At 46.2% G+C, this 15,786-nt stretch overlaps 2 protein-coding genes across 3 annotated transcripts in view; both read left to right on the forward strand.

Moving 5' to 3' along the window:
• The window catches only part of LOC306809620 (uncharacterized protein), a 195,531-nt gene that overhangs the window by 147,363 nt on the left and 32,382 nt on the right, over nucleotides 1–15,786 (forward strand). The gene's annotated exons all lie outside the window — the stretch shown is intronic.
• The window catches only part of LOC306809881 (uncharacterized protein), a gene marked incomplete at its 3' end in the record, with an annotated part of 93,942 nt that overhangs the window by 47,646 nt on the left and 30,510 nt on the right, over nucleotides 1–15,786 (forward strand). The gene's annotated exons all lie outside the window — the stretch shown is intronic.

The following is a 15,786-nucleotide window of genomic DNA, read 5'->3' on the forward strand; positions in this document are numbered from 1 at the left end:
TTCCTCTGTGTTGTTGATAAATTTCTTCTTTATACCCTTTTAAGTTTTAGGCCTGCCTTGTTTTTGCTCCTAAACCTATCCCACCACAGAAATTGAGTATATTAGAATTAGCAAACCTAAACTAAACCAAGACACCTGGGTGTTGAGCTCCTGCAGTTCTCCTGTGCAGTTTGAAGAGAGCTGCTCAGCCTGCTGAACAGCAAAATGAAAATGAGACACCTGATTGTTTAGCACCAGGGTCTTTTCTTCAAGCATTCTGAGGCACAGATTCTTTTCCTCCAGAAACAGAATCAGCCTAGAAGGCTGACTCATGCAACTCATTACTACATGGTATCACATTTTATAAACTCTTAGGACTTGCACCACCTCGGGGAAAAACTGCTCTGTATGATGAGCTTTGTCTAAACAATTTGGCTGTTTGCTCCCCCTACAGTCACAGCCCAGCATGTGCCCACACTCCTTTTGTTCCTAAAATAATGAGGAGTTCCTGTCTACAGGCCCTGCCTTCTTTTTCAGATGGAAATGTGAATACAAACCTAACAATGTCTTGCAATGAAGACATTAGGAGAGAGAAACTATTCTGACTAACCATGCTCCAAGGTGAGGGGGGGGGGGGGGTTGGTCAGCGTGGAAGAGACGTTTCCTTCCCCTATTTTGTATGTCCAGGTAGGACGAGCAGCCCCCTACAGCCAGCGAATCTCTGGGATGTTCCCTAAGATATACCATCCCACTTCCAGCTGGAGAAACAAAGGGCGAAGGCAGAAGTGGCTACAGAGGCTTGGAGCACAACCTGATGGAAGATGTAGAAACTTCCAGGCAAGCAAGAGTGATGTGCTTTCCTTCATCTTCTTCTTGGAAGAAGAATCCTGTAGCACTAAGACTGACAGGACTTGATCAGCTGTAGGAGCCCCCCTAACCTTAGTCTTGTTTCTTGCATTCTTTGTACAGTCAGTAATGCCTGAGACTGTGGAGAGTGCCAGGGACCCTGCTTGACTCCCTCCAAGCAGTGGGGGGTACTTTATGATGGACGATCCAACAGAGACATTTTTGTTTCTTGAGTGCCTCTGAGGGTAATCTGGCCTAGAACAGCAATCAGGGCCTTAAGATGGTTCTGCCCAGCAAAGGCATCAGATGCCCGACTGATCCAGATCCCAGAGACTTCAAGTTACAGGACCCAAGGTGGAGCTGATGGATGTAGCCACCTCTTTACACTGCAGCTTGGGCAGTGTTAACACACCCACCTAATCCAACAATACAACAGTCCCCAGAGGGAAAGAGCTATCCCAAAAGCCTTTTTCTTCAGAAAAACTTTAACTAAAGGCTTAAAGGGAAAAAAAATGAGATGCAACACTGAGATAATGAGATGTGTGTGCTCCAGAGTTCATATTCTGCCACTTAGGAAATGCTGCCAGAGCCCTTGGAGATGCAAAGATGGCAAAGAAGGAATCCATTCACCACAATGCAGTGTCCCACAGGCTTTCATTTACCTGGCTTTTTCCCTCTCTAGGACATTCACAGAATTCTCTTAATTAGTTGGAGTCAGTAGCCTTCTTTTCTCGTCATTTACCAGCTGCATTTTCTCCTCATTCCCTTTCCCCATTAGCTGAGGTATTTGGAAGGTACTTGGGACATTCCAACCTGCCTATCCTTCCCCACTTAGTGTGTACCTGCTGTGATTCTCCCCCACTCTAACCTGCCTTGGCTAGCTCTGGGTCAGAGATGGAGAGAGTTTGGCTTGGACAAAGCAAAAGACCAAGGAGGCTCCTTTTCCTGGGTGACATCCAACACTATTTCTGAACCACTTCCAGGGAGAAAAAGAGAGAGAACAAAGGCATGGCGGGGATTTTTCAAACTTTGGCAAGGAGCAGAGGAACCCCAGATCACTGAGGTCCAGCCAGGTGGAAAAGGAGAGGGTGAGGGTTAAACCATATAATAGACCATGGGGGAGCAACAGGAGAAACCATTTCAGTGCAAAATATAAACCAAAACAGTGAAATACATAATCTCCCCATTTTTTGTTTAACGATGTTAAAAGAAAGGCGTCAGGTTAATTCTGATTCAGAATATGGATTTGCTCACCACTTTCAGCTTGCGGGCAAGTTAGACTGCTTTTGGTTTGCCAACTCTATGTGGTTGACTTCTGAGGTAGAAGGAATTAGACAGTTAATGGCTTTGAAAATTAAGCAACGTAGGATTACGAACACCATCACTATAATGAAAAGAACAGCAAAAATCAACAGAATTGTTTTAACTACTGAAGTCCACCATCCTGAGAGTCCCCAGCCTTTGAATAGTCCACTGAACCAATCCTCAGATTCTTGCTTCACTTGTCCCATCAAGCTTTTCATTACACTGAGGACTGTGTGGATGCTGGGAGCTTTTCAGGTTAGGTTCATGCCACAAAGTCCTTCAAATTCCTGGCATTCATGTCCATGCAGTAGCAGGAGGAAGTCTATGGCTGCACAATTTTGGAGTGTGGCCTGCCTGATAATTTCTTCTTCTTCTAGAAGAGAGCTGATGGCAGTGGATGTTAAGTTTGCCTGTTTGACTACCCAGCACTCTAGGTGGCCCAATTCACCCAGAGCGCTGGCTGCTGCAACCCATGGAAGGAATAGGGACACAGCAATCCTTCTTGACTTGGCCCAATGAAAAGCTTCGGAATCACAGTTTGGGTCCAAATTGTCAGCACTCCTTTTTTGAATTTTGTTGGCCGATTTGTTTTTATGAGTCCATTTACCAGTTAAGGTTTGTTTGGGTGTCAACAGTGACAACCACCCGAAGGTACATGGCCCTCCTAATAGCCGAGAAGGGATCCCTGCCCATGCCTGATCCCCACAAATTAAGAACAGACCTTTAGGGAGGCTTTGGGGACTAGAATGGTATGGACTGTCTGCTGCAACATGGCTCAGAATGTTACACCAGCTTCTGGGGGTGAACTTCTCCCAGTATTGCAGTATGTTGTGAAAGGCTTTGGTGCTAGATGGTGGGCTGAAGGTAAAGTGAATGCAGTATGGTGGAGGGCAGGAACCCAATAGCTGTAATTCTTGGGGGTTCTGAGCTGCTTTGGGCAAACTTGGCAGCCACTCTTCTACAGGGTTCTTAATCATTACAGCTCTCCAACGACAATTTTGGAGTGGTTGGATGCAGTGTGACTTGGGACCTGGGTTAGGCATAGGTGTGTCAAAGCTGGCTGGATATTCTCCAGCCTGCAGTGGGATCCTTACCAGGCAGGTGGACATAGAGTCTCTTGATGCTGCAGTGGACAGGCGTATATTTTCCTGTTGGAGTGTCTGTGCCAGGGTCACCCAGACGTTTTGGCATGGATGCAGGACAATCCAAGCAGCTGTCAGGCTGCTCAACGCGAACAGGATGACAATACGGAGAGCAGTAATGGTGAGGTTGAGTGGGAGGTAGGCTTTCTTTAAAAGGAAAAACAAACATTTTTTAAAGCATGTTAAAAGTTTTTGTGTCTGCCAGAATGTAGCCACTTCTTAGGAAGGTTTTCTTTCCTCTTTCCGGCATTATCTTCTTTTTGAAGCAACAGCTACTTGCTTCTCATCCTCTTCTGCTGGAGCTGGATTTTCGGGGACAGAAGGTTTCACCCACTTCTGAGGAATCCACTGAGGGCCTGAGGGGGTGGGTACACATGCATAGCTATGCCCCCATGTAACGAGCTCATAGGGGCCTTTGGTTTCCCAAGTTTTTAGGTCCCTAATCAAGACTGGTGGACGCTGGGACAATTTGAACTGATTACAACTGTTAAAGTGACGTATCACAGGTAGACTCATATTTTCAAATTAATTCAGAAAATTGATATTAAACATGGCTTTGCAGAGCTTCTGCTGTGAAGACATCCACACAGTTGAACTGCTCTGTCTAGCCAGGACCTGCTTGAGCATCTGGTGGACACGGTTGATCACACCTTGCCCTGTGGAGGAGTGGGAGATGCCAGTTTTATGTTCCACTCCTCACTGCTGGAAAAACTCTAGGAATTCCTTGGACACATACACTGGGCCATTATCGATTTTGATTTCCCTAGGGATCCCCAGCACTGAAAAGGCTTGCACCTTGGCATGCACAGCATTTTCTCCTGCATGGGCAGAGGCATAAACCGCACTTGAGTATGTGTCAATGTTTGCATGAACATATTTGAGGTGACCAAAATTGGGAATGTGTGTGATGTCTGTCTGCCACACTTGACAGCTGCCAAGGCCCCAGGAATTAACCCCCATACCCAGCAATGGCATGGCCGGCAACTGGGACAGGTGGCCACAAGGGCTCAAGCCTGACTCTGTGTTAGCTGGAACTGATGGATCAGACCCGGTACATTCTGATGATATAGCTGGTGGCTCAGCTTTGCCTGTTGGAAGATGTCTGGCAGGCATGCCTTTTCAACTGGAGCAGTAAGGGAGTCTGCTTTGTGATTCCCGTCTACGATTTTGCCTGGCAAATGGCTGTGTGACCTTACATGCATCACATAGAACGGATGCTCGTGATGTGAAACAAAGTAAATTAACTAAGTTTTGAAAGAAATCTGAAGAGATGCTTGTTCTCAATGTCTTTGAGAACTGCCTGCTCCGCTCTGGACACTACCCCTACCACATAGGCTGAGTCAGTTACCAAATTAATTGGCTCTGAGAACTTCTCAAAAGTTTTCACAAATGCAGCCAGTTCAGCTACCAAGGGCGACCTCTCCACAAACTCAACATCAGATTCCCAATGCTGAGTCTGGGGATTTCTCCAAGTCATCACTCGTAGCTGCCAGGGCTAGGGGGTCCCAGCTCCCGGCTGCTGCAGGAGACTGGATAGCTCCAAGAGCTCTTGAGGCGGAGTGCCAGCTACAAGCTAGCAAGAGACAGAGACTCCGGGACTTGCTGTAGAGATTCTAAAGGCAGTTTATTTCTCTGAAGAGTTTCCACTAGCAAATCCGGTTACATAGCATAGCAAGGGGTCGTTATAGGTTTCAAAAGGATTGAAATTCTAACCAGCAAAATTCTGAGATGAGAAACTATCCAATTACTTTAAGATTCTAGGTAAGAAAAAGACCAATCATGTAGTAAAGTTAAAAACCAATAGAAATCCTAAATGATAACAGGGGTTTTGGCAGGGAGTTGGGGCATCTCCAATGAAAGGTTCCATTGTCTCAGGGCACAAAATCCCAAGGGCCTTTTTCAAGCACCATTGAATCATCCACCATTCCTCTGTCTGTATTTACAGAGAGTGTCCTTAACAGTTTTTTTGAAACATTGAACAAGACATGAAAAAATGGCTGACACAATGACAATGAAAATCCACAAAATTCCCTTAACCAAAGATGAAGCCCATCCCATCAGTCCCCATTGACCAAAGAGGTTGTTGGCCCTGTTCGGGGTCGTTTCAGTTTTCAAGTCCTTCACGAGGCTTTTCAGCTTCTGGATGTTTTCATGGACAGATGTGGAATGGGAAGAGAGATTGAAGCAGCACATTCCTTCAAAGTCTTCACAGCCGTGTCTGTGGGAGAGCAGCAGGAAATCAATTGCAGCTTGATTTTCCAGGGACACATGTCTTATGGTTTCTTCATCCATCAAAAGATCGCTCAGAGCAGCAGATATAGCGTTGGCCTGTTTACTAAGCCAGCACCCCAAATGATTAATTTCACCAAGGGCTTTTGCTGCTGCTACCCATGGTAAAAACAGGGAGGCAGCAATTCTTTTGGGTCTGCTCCAAATGTACAATTTGGGGTCACAATTCTCATAAAATTCTGCGCAAGATCTTTTTTTGCGTTTTGATTTGCTTTGTTTTTTCCATTATGTAACAAGGTAATGTTGGGGGTGAGGGTAGAAATCTTGACAAGGCTACAAGGTCCCCCCTGGAAACCAGAAGGGATCCCAGCCCAAATTTGATCACCACAGATGAGAAACATTCCCCTAGGCAGTGACTTGGGGTGGAGAGAGGACTCAGAAATTATGGGAGCGGTGTAGTTACACCAATTTGGATAATTGTATGCTTTATTCATGGGTGATATGTCTTTCCTGTATGTGTTTTTGTACAGATCAAATTCATGCAGATTTTGTCTTGGGCAATTAAAGTAAAATTTGACACAGAATGTTGCCTTGGAGGAGCCCAGCAAATCTAATTCTTGGGGTGCCTTGAGACCGTTTGGCAAAATTTTTGTCCAATCATCCCAAGTGTCCACTGGGTTGGGTCTCTTATCTGTGGTGCAGAGGAGTTCTGAGTTGTAAACGGGCCAGTCATCTGCTGCAAATGGAATTCCCACCAAACATGTAGAAAGAGGGTTGTCAAGGCTGCCCAGGGATAAGCACAAATTATCTTGTTTTAATGTCTTTGCTAAAGTCACCCAGACATGATGGGGTTGTGGGCTTATCCAGCTGAAGGCAAGTGGTATGGTGAAGGACATCCAGGTTGCCGTGAGGACAGCACCGAGGGAGATAATTTTCATCTTTGGACAAGAATGAGGATTCCGATAGGGAATACAAGCAAAATTTGTTATCTTGTTACCTTTATAACGCTAAAACTAGGGAATTGGATATAGGTTTAAGGATTTTACCAAGGGTAAAAGAGGTGGACAAAAAGGGTACTTTGGTTTGTTTTGGTTTTTTTTGGGGGGGGGGGGTTCAGCAGGGGTTTATAGCATTTGAACTAAAAACTACTTTATAAGCAAACTAAGTTTAGCCTAAAACTTAACTAAGGCAGCTAAATGCTGCTTGGTTTTCTGTTTCGTCTGCTGTCGTGTGACAGGACCACCTTTTCTTTGGTATGTGGGTGCTCTGCCACGCCTGTGTCTCCATGCAGAGCTGGTTTGGTTTTGAGGAGGTTTTGAGTTGGACTCAAGATGATTTTTGCTGGTGCTTGAAGGGGGTAGGTTTTGCAGAGCCCAGATATGGTTTTATGTTTTTTCTGGGGTACCATCTCAGACCAGATGGCAGAGATACACAAGCATATCCCCTTCCCCAGGTAATCAATTGAAAGGGCCCAGAAATTTGGTGTGTTTCTGGGTCTTTTACCAGCACTGCTGGTTTCTCAGTGAGCTTGGCTTGAGTGGAGTTTGAGAAGTGATGAAGAATTAAGGGATCAGGTTCTGATGCTGCACAGTTTAGGAAACTGATGACTATGAGAGCCTTGCAGAGTCTTTCAGCTGGAGATAAGATTTATGTAGCTCTTTGTTGCTGTTTGAAGACTCTTGGAAGTTTGATGAGTTCTCTCTACAATGGGTTGTCCTGTGGGGTTTGAAGCAATGCCAGTGGTGTGTTCAATTCCCCATTCACTGAGAAACTTTTTCAAGTCTCGAGATTTATAAGCGGGTCCATTGTCAGGTTTGACCTTTTTTGAAACTCCTAGAGTGGCAAAAGCAAGGATAAAATGCTTGATAGCATGAGTGGCTTTCTGTCCTGCATGGGCTGATGCAAAAACTGCTCCGGAAAACTGACACGTGCACATATTTGGACTTCCCAAAAGATGGGAAATGAGTCACATCAGTCTGCCACAGCTGACAGCTGTTCAGGCCTCTGGGATTGACTCCTGCACCCATGGAGGGTATTTGGTAAGTTTGACAGCTTGGGCATGTTGCCACGATGGCCTTTGCTTGGTCTTTTGAAAGTTTAAACATTCTCATGAGAGCAAGCACATTTTGATGAAAAAAATGCATGTGACAGCTTTGCCTGAGCAAAGATGCCTGGTACATTTGCAGTTTCCAAAGACATGGCCAGGGCATCTGATCTTCTGTTTCCTTCTGTGTTGAAACCGGGGAGATCTGTGTGCAATCTTACATGGACAATATGGTAGGGCTGTTTTCTATGAGAAACTGAATGTGTCAATGTAGAAATTAATTGGTGTAACTTTGGGTTGGAAACATCTTTTTAAAAAGCGTGTTCTGCCCTCATAGCTATACTGGCTGCATATGTTGAATCTGTGGCCAGATTAAGGGGTTTGTCTTTGAATTTCTCGAAGGTTCTAACAACAGCTGCTAGCTTTGCAATTTGTGGAGATCCCTCCACTATTTGAATATCTGATTCCCGGTTTTGGGGTCTTTCCAAGTCATGACTGACTTGTGAGAAGAGCCTGAGCCGTCAGTAAAAACAGTTAGAGCTTTGAGGGGAGTCCTGCTTTGGATTAATTTTGGAATTAAATGAAAAACTGCATCTCTATTGAAACGCTTGTGCTTGGGTAAATGAATAGAGATTTGGCCAGTATAGCGATCTAGAGCAAATTGGAGACTTTCGTTGGTCTGAAGCAAATGCTCCAAATATCCAGTGGTCAGTGGCAGGTAGATGCATGTGAACTCACACCCTGCAAGGGAGCGGAGGCAAGCTCTGGCCTTTTTTATGAAGTGTGCCATAATTTCTTGAAATGGGATAATTGTCTTTGTGGGTTGATTGCTTGAGAAGACCCATTCAAGAATCAGCAAAGGGTCTGTGAGTTGAGGGTCCCATTGGAAAATCAGTCCATGAAAATGAGGGGCTTTTCCCAGAATGACAAACTGGAAGGGCAGATCATTTTCAAATTGATGAGCTTGGCGTGAGGAGAGGGCTTCTTGGACTTTGACGATGGCACCTTGGGCTTCTGGTGTGATGGTGCATGGGGAGTCGAGGTCTTCTTTGACATGGAGAAGGTTGAACAGGGGGGTGAAGTCTTTTGTTGTGATTCCCAGAAGGGGGCGTATCCAGTTGATGGATCCACACAAATTGTGTAGGTCTCTTAGGGGTTTTGGGTTGTCTTGGATGGAAAGCTGCTGGGGTACAATGGTTCTTTCACGGATTTGAAGTCCAAGATAATTCCACGGGCTGGTGTACTGTACTTTGTCCTCACGGATTTCAAATCCTGCTTTTTCAATGGTTTCAATGGTTGCTTTCACTGCTTTGCCCAAGTAAGACTTTTCTGAAGCACAAACTAGAATGTTGTCCATGTAGTGGTAGATGAGTGCATCTGGAAATGAGCTCTGAACAGGGGAGTGAATGTGAGCCACATACCATTGGCATATGGTGGGAGAGTTTTTGAATCCTTGGGGAAGGAAAAGCCAGTGGTAATCTCTTCAGGGAAGCCTCTCTGTTCAGAGAGGGGATGGAGAAGGCAAATAGTGGGGCATCTTGGGGGTGCAGTGGGATACTGAAGAAGAAATCTTTGATATCAATGACGGCAAGTGTCCAGTTTCAAGGCAGCATTGATGGGGAAGGCAGACCAGGCTGAAGAGCTCCCATATCTTCAATGACGTCGTTGATTTTGTGAAGGTCTTGGAGAAGCCTCCATCTGTTTGTTCCAGGTTTTTGCAGGATGAAAACTGGAGTGTTCCAGGGGCTTGTGTTTTCAGTGATGTGGCCTTTGGCGAGTTGCTCTTCCACCAGGGCATGCAATGCGTGCAGTTTGACTTTTGAAAGGGACCACTGCTCGACCCCAGATAGGATCTTCACTTTTCCAGGTGAGCTGAGGGGTTGGTGGGAGAGCGCGCTCTTTAGTGGCCCCAATCAAAAATGCCGGCTTTGAATTCGGAGACAAACTCCCCATTGGGATAGGACGTCCCTACCCCACAAGGTGATGGGGGCTCTGACCACAAACGGGCGGACAGTTGCCAACTTGCCTTCAGGCCCTCCAATGCCGATGTTTTTTCTGCTTTGCATGGACACGGTGACGCCACCAATTCCTCAAATCATGCCAGCTACCAGTTGCAGTTCCCAGTGGGATGGCCATTCTGAGCGAGCGATGATGGTGACATCAGCTCCGGTGTTGATCATTCCTGGTCTGAGGATTCTCTCACCTTTGCAGATGATGTTGCATTCAATGATGGGTTTCTTTGAGCCCATGATTTGCACCCACAGTACAGTAGGGTTGAGGGGGATCTGTTAGTTGTAATTCTTCGGGAGCAGGAAGGCTTGTGCAATTGGTGTGCCCTGTGAAAGGAAAAAAGGTGTGTCTGTGCAGCAAAGTTGGACAGAGATTTCTTGTCCAGATTGTACGGTTTGAATCTCTGGCAAAACAGAAATTTGTTTTGGGTTGTGTAAAGTGTCACCAAATATTAAAATATCCCAAGGACCACCTGGTGGTCCACGTTTGCCTGTGGGAACACGGTAGAAATTGCCATCTGTGAAGTTCCAAGACAATGCGTTCACCAGCTTGCGCATGGTTCCCATCTGAAGCTCTCTGTATGTTGGATCCTCATGATATGTTCCAGAATTTGACTGATTTTCATAGGAAGGACAGTGTGGAAGATGGCCTTTGATTTGTTGTTGTGGCACAATGCCATTCCCATGCTGCACTGGCAGTTTTTTGAATGCTGTGGGTTCTTTTACTGTTTCTGGGATTTATGATGATTGGTGTGAGGATATTTGATTTGTGACATTTCAGGGCAATTTTTTACAAAATGTCCAAGTTACCCACAGTAGAAGCATCGGGCATTTTCTTTGGAGGTCACTGCTGCAAAACACCTTTAGCAACTGCTTGGGCTACTGTGTTTTCAGTGGACATGTGACGTGTGCAGGTTACCACCATCTGTTCAATGGTGGGTTCTGTGTCAAGAGGCAAGGACCTTAGGATAGTTTTACATTGTTCATTTGCAATGCTCATAGCAAGTTTGCGTAACATTTCTTTTCGTGCCTCTGTGCTCTCAATTTGTTTTTCCAAAGCATCTTTCAGTCTACAAATTTGATAAAGCTCTCATCTATTTTTTGTTTAACTTTGGAAAAATGCAGGGTGGGTGTGGACTCATCTGGTGTGACAAGCAAGGATGTCTTTGCTGCATTTGCTATGTCTTGTAATGTGTCTTTGGGCAAAGTATCAGCTTGTTCTGAAAGCTTTGATAAATTGCCTTCTCCAGCTAATTGTTCTACTGTGAAATTTGCATCTTTAGCATAATTGTCAGATAATGTTAATTGCTTTTTCCAGTGCTGTTCAAATAACATGTATTCAGCAGGAGTTAAAAGACATTGTGCCAGATTTTTTACATCATGTGGTACTAAAACACATGCAGAAAAAATTGCCTCTAAATTTTTTTTTTTAAATTTGTGTGTTTCTTCCATTTTCCTTTGCTATCTTGGATAATTCTGTTAATTGTTTTGCATAAAATGCTTCCCATTGAGCTTTATTTGTGGCACAACCTCTCCTGCCTGTTATATATGTTACATGAAAGGCAGAAATTTTTTTAACTATTTGCCAATCTCCATTTCGTGTGGCTAATAGTTTGACATTTGCCCACAGGTCCTGGTCATTATCTGAATCATAAGAATCTGTATATGTGTTATCAGAAGTGTTAGAATGTTTGTGTCAGCTTGGGCTGATAACGAAGAGCCTGCCTCTCAGCCAAAGCCTTTTATGCTTTTTTGATTGCGGCCTTTGCCTCTGGGGTCAGTTCCCTGGGAGAAACCAGCTCTCTCTCCCCCTTCAATAAATTGAAGAGCAGGTCTATGTCCTCATTGGTGAGGCCTAGCCAGGGCCTGAACCAGTTCAAAGACTCACAAAAGGAATGGAGATCTGCTAGGGTTTTGGGATCACTATGGACTTCCAATTTCTGCAGAACAATGGTCCACGCAGTGATCTCCAAGCCCAGGTATTTCCAAGGTGGCATCCTTTGGACTTTGTCGCCCTGCAGTTGAAATCCAGTAGAGGTTAAAACTTTAACCACAAGGTCAAGTGTGTGTTGGAGTATAGAGTCGTAGGAGGCACATACAAGCACATCATCCATGTAGTGTAAGATAACGTCCTCCCTTTTTTGGGCACACACAGAGGACAGCAATGAGGCCACATACCACTGGCAGATGAAAGGACTACACTTCATTCCTGGTGGGAGTACTTTCCAGTAGTAGTGCTTTGTTGGGGTTTCTCAATTGATAGCAGGAACCAAGAAGTCAAACCATGGGGCATCTTCTGGGTGTAGGGAAATTTGAAAGAAACAGTCCTTGATGTCCAGGACAGCCAATTGCCAATTTCAGGGGAGCATTGTTGGGGAAGGCATCCCAGGTTGGAGTGACCCCATGTCCTCAACCACTTTGTTTATTTCCCAGAGGTCATGGAGCAGTCGCCACTTATCCTTCCCTGGCTTCTTTATTACAAAGACTGGGGAGTTCCAAGGGTTTTTTGTCTCTTCTATGTGTCTTTTGTCTAATTGCTCCTCCACAAGCTCTGCGAGTGCCTTAAGCTTCTCCTTACTACTTACACTGTGCTACCCACTTTGGGGTGTCAACCAGCCGTGTTAATTTTAGGGTAGAGAACTCTACAGTGGACTCTAAAAATCCTGAGGGGTCTTAGAGGTAACTAATTTGACTTTCCACTGGGACATGGTGTCTCTTCCCCACAGGGGGCACTTGTAGTCAGTAACAAATGGACGGATGCTGGCCCTCAATTTGCATGATGCTTTTTGTGATCTTTGCCAATTTGACCCCTCCTACACCTTGGATTTTGCCAGCCATGGGTTGCAACTCCCAGTGTGATGGCCACAGCCTCTCAGGTATGACTGTCACATCTGCCCCCATGTCAAGCAACCCTTCCACAGGGAGATGCTCTGATACATGGGTTAGGTTGAATGCAATAGAGGGTTTGTTCTCGCCAACCACTTCTGCCCAGTAGACAGCAGATGCTTTTCCATCTACTGGGACCTCCGTTGGAATGGGAATGGCCTGGGTGAGGATTTGCTCCTTGGCCAAATAGAAGGGTGGCTGAGGGCAGCATGCCAGGAGAATGAGGTGAGTTATGTCTCCCTGGATGGTCATAGAAGCCACCTCAGTCTTCAGGGGTGTGTGTGCTATGTCCCCAATAATAAAATACTGTCCAATTCTGTGTGATTTAATGCCACATCCTGTGAACTGATTGGCTGGTCCACTCCAATGACTGTCCAATCAGTAGACCTGAAATGAAAGTCTTTGGTAGTCACTAGCCTGAAACAGCCACGAGGCTGCCAAACTTTGTTAAGAAAACATTCATCATTTTTACTTTCCTGCATCCCCACACCCTGTTTCCGTTCCTCCCCCTTTTTTATTAAGAGAGAGGCTTTTGCCAGTGTGGAGCCTGCTGCATTTACATGATGCATTTGCATCACGGCAAACATTTATTTCAGTGGTGGGTACACACTCCGGCCTCAGGTTTTTTGTTTGTTGGTCTTTTTCTATTTCTGGCTTTGATGACAGTCTCTGGCAAAGTGCCCTGGCTTTTTGCACTGGAAGCAGATGACATATTGCAGCTGCTCTGTTGACATTGGTTGCCTCCTTGCCCCTGGTGTTACAGCAGCAGCAGTCTTTGGGTGTGCCAGTTCCAGATTCCTCTCATGTGCACCAAACAGTTCTGCTTTCCTGACACAGGCTTCTATCATCTGTGCTAGACTAGGCGGAGGCTCAAGAGGCAACCCCTGTGTGACCCTGTGGCAGGCATCATTGGCATTCCTCTGAGCCATCTCCTTAATCAATTCTGCCTGTATTACTGGATCTTGCACCTGCCTTTCCACTTGCATCCAAAGACAATCTACGAACTGCAAGAAATTCTCTGAGGCAAACTGTTTAATGTTAATGAAACTACCCTTGACTTCAACTGTTGGTAACTGGTTAAAAGCCTTTTCTGCAACATCACAGATCTTATCCAAAACAGATTTGGACAACACCCGAGTTTGTTTCTCAGGGCAGTTCTAGTCTCCTTCCCCACATAAATGTTCATAAGTAATGTCATTCCCATCACTGTTCTTTGCATCATTAGAGCTTTGCTGAAGTTCATGTAGGAGTACTTTCAGAGATCTTTTTCACATGCTTTCCCACAGATCATATTCTGAGGGGGTTAACTGACACTGGAAAAGATCCTGGAGGTCAGCTGGTAGTAACTCATTCGAATTAAAGGTGGTTCTCATCATTCCTTTAATAATTTCACTGCTTCTGCCAAACTCCCTTTGGATTTTGCAAAGCTCTCTTTTATCTTGGTAGGACAAAGGCTGATAATTTCACTTACCATTCCTCCTAACAATATAAATGAGAGAAACAGCTGAGAGTATGTCTTCCCTTTCCTGGTTCTGACCTCCAGGGGAACTTCTCGTGCTTCCACCCCCCTGGGAGCTGGGAGGCTAGCCCACAACCCCCTCCCCCGCCACCGGGGTCCTGGGAGGGACTGGCCACTCTCCCGCCCTGGGATCCTAGAATGGGTCAGCCCCCCTCCCTCCCACAATGTCTGGGAGGCTGCTCACTTCTGCCCCCCCCCCCCCCCGCCCATGGGGCCGGGGAGCGGCTCACCCCCCATTCAGGAATCCAGAGGGGAGATCCCTCCTTCCCCCACTCAGTCCCACCGGGACTGAAAGGCAAGCCACCCCTACCTCCACTCTCATGGAAACCAGGGGTTGGGGCACAGCCTCCCCCGCAGGAGCTGTGGGGGTGGACATCCCCACCCCCATCTGCATCAGCGCTGAAACCCAGAGGGGCGCACCTCTCCCCCCACTCCTGCAGCAGCTAGGAAGGTGGGCTCCTTCTCCCCCACCCCTGTTCCTGTGGCAGCCCTGAGGGCAGGCATGGGAAACTGGAGCAGGGGAGGGGGCAGAGCCGCTTGGGTGGGAGGGGCAACTGTGGGAATCAGGATTGCAATACATTGGGGACAGGGTTGCAGGGTGACATCATGCAGGGCAGACACATGGAAAAGGGAGAGGGTGAGGAGGCCAAGGGCAGGAAAGGATTGGAGGCAGCAACAAAAAGGTAAAAGGGGTTCTGGAATGAAGAAAGGTAATCAGGGGGCCTAAACATGTGGCCGCCACCATTGTAGAACCCCATTCTGCAGCCTCCAACCCCCTCAGATTTGGCCATGCAGCCATTGCCCTGAGGAGGGGGGAAGTCACATTTAAAGCTACCAGAACACTGTTCTTCAGAGAAAACAGCTGGGATAGAGGGATATAGGGAAGATTCTCTGACAATTTGTACAAAATTATCTGAGCCAGGGTACCAGGGGGAAGCACGTGGGGTCAGGGAGACTGAGGTAGTGCTGGGTACCCTGTGCTTCTTGGGGTGACCCACATGCTTCCTCTAGTTCTGGGGCAGAGGGGTTTGGAGAAGGGGGAGAGGAAACTGGGGGACTTTGTTGCAGTTGTGCTTGAGCTCTGTCTTAATTGCGTGCAAATTTTCAAAAATAATGGGAGAAAGGGTGCTGCCTCATCTCTGCTTTCCACTTTTAATGTTAATAATTCTCCACTTTTGTCCCAAAATGGGATGGAACCAACATTTTGCATGTTAAAGTCCAGTAATTCAACAGATAACCAGAAGACAAAGTGTTTTAATTGTTTCTTAGAAACTGTAATATCTCCATCACTCAAAATTTCCATAAGTTCGGAAAATATTGTCCTTTGCTGCACAGAAAGCTGCACATGCATGATGTTTAAAAGCAATCTGCAGGGCTAATCTGGCTAATCATGGCTAACAAGCAGCTCCCTGCTGCTAGGGTAGCTGAGCAGTCCAACAGGTTTATAATCCAGCTGCTGTGTGGGGTCTCAGCCTTGTGGGAGGCCCTTCACGTTGACGCCAACTGCCATGATTCTCCCCCACTCTAACCTGCCTCGGCTAGCTCCGGGTCAGAGATGGAGAGAGTTTGGCATGGACAAAGCAAAAGACCAAGGAGGCTCCTTTTCTCAGGTAATGTCCAGCACTTTATTTCCCAAACAAGTCCAGGGAGAAAAAGAGAGAGAGCAAAGCCATGGCAGGGATTTCTCATTCCTTGGCAAGGGGTGGAGGAACTCCAGCAAATCAGGTCCCTCCAGGGAGAAAGGGGAGGGGGAGGGTTAAACCATATAATAGACCATGGGGGAACCACAGGAGAAACCATTTCAGTGCAAAATGTAAATGAAAACAG

Source organism: Erithacus rubecula (genome assembly GCF_903797595.1).
Source record: "Erithacus rubecula genome assembly, chromosome: 18".
Taxonomy (NCBI): Eukaryota; Metazoa; Chordata; class Aves; order Passeriformes; family Muscicapidae; genus Erithacus; species Erithacus rubecula.